A 4,428-nucleotide genomic window follows, 5' to 3' on the forward strand; every position below is an offset into this window, starting at 1 on the left:
GCTCATATTGTTTAGATTTTGGAGGCAATACACAGAGCTGGATGTGCATATAAAGGTGCTACTGAGATCATTTAGCACCTAACCCGTAAATTGCCACGTTGAAGTATACACCAGAGTAGCAGAAGGCTGGACATCAGTATAAGGTGCCTCGGTCTGTACGGAATAGAAGGGCTGGATCGTAGAGTTGCCTATTGGAAACTGATCTACAAAAGTGCTAATACCGGAGAACTGCAACCAATGTGTCTAGGGCACCAGATGAAGCCCACATACTATTCTCAGAGCAGGAACTTCCATCCTGCAGCTTGCTCCTCCTGAGGCCAAAACTGACCACAGCACAATAGAACACTCAGATACCACCCAGTTCATGACTAACAAAGTGGATCACAGACAGGTGTCAATGTGGAACATCATAAAACAAATGAAACCCAATTCTGAATAACTCTAAAACACACCACTTTCCTTGATCATTGGCTTAGAATCCATCTGCTGCTTCACTGGTTTTCTATAAAATCACTTTTATCCTTGAGATGTGCTTAAAAATGGCTGAAGCTTGCAGAGCACACAGAATCACTGCCCCATGCTCTCCAGGGTCCTAAAGGAAGAGGGGTGCAAGTCCTTTGTGTGCACATTCAGCCCGTATATGAGATCTTGTCCCGTTTTCATGAACATCACAATCTATACATGGTTCATGGAAAACAACCGACAACTTGGCTGGCAGCCGAAGACATGAACAAATAGGGGACAGCAGTCTGCCCCCTGAACGGCCTACTCTTGGGAACACTGTGATGGCAGGTGTGAAGGTTAACACAGCTTTACTATTGGACTCGGTATTATCTGAAGACATGTTTCCAGGGTCTTCCCCATCTGTAGAGAATGCAGCAGAGAAGTGTCAAGGCACTGATGGACAGTACAGCGCCCCTGCCTGGTGCTCTCTGGCCTGCCTAAACCTCAAAGATCATCCCAGGACATTAGCAGACAGCTCAGCCTACAGGCACACGTCTTCAGAAGCCACAGAAAACTGCAGTCACCTCACTTTGGAAAATATCACATGCAAAGATCCCTTAGAACTACTGTAAAGCTTCTGTGTCTTTTTCACCCAGAATGAGCACTTGGAAAGAAGATGAGGAGCGTCTTTGCCAGCATTATCCACATTAGTGGAACTTTCCAGGGAGCAGGATGGCGCCTTTCCGCTTTAAAGCTTTGCTCTTTCAAGTCTTTTGTATTCTTGTTGAATTCTAGATACCCAAGGTCCCCTAATCCGGAGCAGACAGAAGGAAAATCCTGCCCAACTATAGGCATCTCTTGTGCACAAGTGTCATTCATCTCAAGCATAAAACATACCCATGGGCTAGCACTCACCCATACTCAGCTCTTCTTAGGTAGAGAACCCTCATAGGAGTGAATGCCAATCTCAATAATACATTCCCTACTACATTCCTCATCTCTAATGTTCCCAATTTAATTTGGTCAATTACACATGAACCTCACTGAACCTTGTTAGGGAAATTTGTTGTTTTAGGTTTTTTTGGGTTTTTTGGTGGAACCAGGGATTGAACTCAGGCCCCTGGACTTGCCAGGCAAGCGCTTATTCCACTGAGCTATCTCCCTGGCCCCTGGAAATTTCTATCATAAATATTTTACCCTCACCCTCCCAGGCTCTGGCCAACACAGAATCTCTATTGAGGTAACTCCTATCTTAGACTGGAATAAGCCCTTGCCAGGCAGTGACAGTCATACCAGTCCTTCAACTTTCTTAATTCTATTACCATGGGAAAAAAAAGAATTGGGCTATAGCTGTTCGCAAATGCAAATATTTCTAATACATGAAATTAAAACTCTTGAGTGCTTAACACCACAACCCAAAGATGGAAGACATACGGATACGAGATATCATGGCACCGGGCAAACAGGATCCACAGCAAAAATCTCATTGTTGGGCCACATGGGGAAGCAGCAGATGTTCGCATAGTTCTTCACAGTGGCTTAGAAACTCACCTGGACACTTTAGGATTGAAGGAGAAAACTTTGTAAGAGTGACGAGCCATCTGAAATGAAATTTTCTATCCTTAACCAGGGTGATCTGATAAAAAACTGAACTCTGGTTATTCAGAGAAGCTTATTGCAATTTAATTTAATTTTATTTTTTTATTTATTTTTTTTCCAAAGGGACTTTTTTTGGTCTTATTTTTACTATTTTCTTTTTTGGTACCGGGAATTGAACTCGGGGCCTCGCGCTTGCTAGGCAGGCGCTGCGCCACTGAGCCACATCCCCGGCCCTGCAATTTTATTTTAAGACTTACTTTCAGTTCATTGACCCTGGACATCAAAACCAAGCCAACAGAGTATCTTCCTGCATCAATGAGGTCCAAAAGTTGTCAGTTCCCGCCCTGTACAGTACAATGCCTACAGTAGGATGTCACTTTTAATTATGGGTCTTCCCGATGCATCTCATGCGGTCATCTCAGTGAGGGAATCTTTATTCTACAGGGCTGTGCAGAGAAAAATCTCATGAAGGTGCCCCAGAGAAGAGTCAAAGAGGACGAGGAACTACTGCTGAAGTGGCGTCTGCCTTTGCTGACCTGTGAACGAAAGGAGTGTGACGTAGGCAAACTGCCCAGTTGCAGATCTGAGGACGAGCAGGACCTTTGTCTAACAGTGTGGCTCACACGAGGCAAGCAAACAAAGCATAAAGGAAATTTTGGGAGGGCACCCTGCAGTCGAGATATCTCGGGAAACCTCATCTGGTAGCAGGTCAGTGTGAGGCGGAGACCTGTACACCATCCAGGATTCACACACCCTGAAGAGACACACGATGGAGACACTACTGCCACTCGCCCTGGAGCGTTTGGGCTTTGCTTCCTATGCTACGTATGCCAATCTCTTTCAACTGACACTGATGTGAGAGGAGCCCTGGTGGGAGGGCACTTGTACCAACACTCAGACCAATGTCTAATGGAGGCAAGATTGGCCAGGGATCAATCACAGATGGAGGCCACGCTACAACATGGGATGTGGGAGGCCCCTACGTTCCTTTGGAAACATGTAGTCTTAGGAGCCACATAGTATTGATGAAAATGAATATCAACATCTAGCTCGCCCTCAATATACTGTCACCATTTAAATCTATCAACTAGTTTATCAATTTTCTTAGAATATGTACATAGATCTACTACAAGCAATTTGATATTCAATTTGTTGTGCATGTTTTTGAAAATTGACTTTCATCCAGTTGCATTAATTTACACTTAAAAAGAATGAATAATGATGACACGGCAATCACTTTCTTAGTATTTTGAAATAGTCTCACTACGTACTCCAGCCTTGACTTGAACTCACTATGGAGTCCAAGCCGGGCTTGAACTGATGGTGATCCTTGTGCCTCAGCTTCCAGAGTGCTAGGAATTCAGTCATGTGCCACCTAACCCTGCTCTAAATATCACAATTTAAACTATTGGCGTAAGATATTATTCTAGCCTTCAAATCATTTTTCCCTAGTTTAAATATTTCTCAAATGTATCACCTAGAGATAGTGCTTTGTGATACACAGTTACAAGGAGAAGTAGAAAATTTTTAATCTCATAAGACTAATATTTTCAAAATCTGCAATACACCAGAGTGGGGCTGTGTTCTGGAAGCCCTCACCAGCAGCTCCCTCTTCATTCCAGAACATCTTGCTCAGCTTTTGGGATGAAAGATCAACTCTGAGGGATCCTGGTGAACCCAAGGTGAAAGGACAGGGCTGTTCATGATGAGCACAGTCCTGCATCCAGCTGACAAACCACTTATATTGGCACCAGGGGCACCCATTGAACACATTCAGGGGTTGCATGGTGACAGCTCTGCAGCACGGAGTCTCTGCTTCACAGCATTCCATATGCAGTAGACCTTACTACAATATTGCAGAATTCCTCAGTGTTCTTCTATGAACATGTGCTATCATTTTTCTCTCAGGTTAAACTGACAGGACACACAGTCTTGTAAAAGGCACCATCATAAGGATAACTCACCATACACTGAATGCAGATAACCATCTAATAGGTCAGGATAGGAGAATGTGTAGTATTGACAGCCTCAATGATAAAGGGCAAATTATCATGCAAGAATGATTTGTTCACAAAGGTTTTCAGCTAAAATAGGATAGCACACAAAATAAGAAACCATGTGGTTGAATGTCAGGGGAGATTTCTCAATGCCCCAAACCATCTTTTTTGTCCAAACCAAGAGGAGATATATGATATGGGCCACAAGAGGAGCCAGAGAAAAATGTGTGGTTTCAGCTACTCAGCACCTACCTTGCTGGCTTTCTCATTGTGAGGATATCAGATCAGCCTTTGGGAAATTTCTCCAGGCAACAGAAAGATGGAGGAATGTTCTCATGGCACAATTTTCCCTCATGCATCCAGTGGACTGGCTTCAGCAGCAAGTATT

Source organism: Octodon degus, unplaced genomic scaffold (genome assembly GCF_000260255.1).
Source record: "Octodon degus isolate 3935 unplaced genomic scaffold, OctDeg1.0 scaffold00006, whole genome shotgun sequence".
Lineage (NCBI taxonomy): Eukaryota > Metazoa > Chordata > Mammalia > Rodentia > Octodontidae > Octodon > Octodon degus.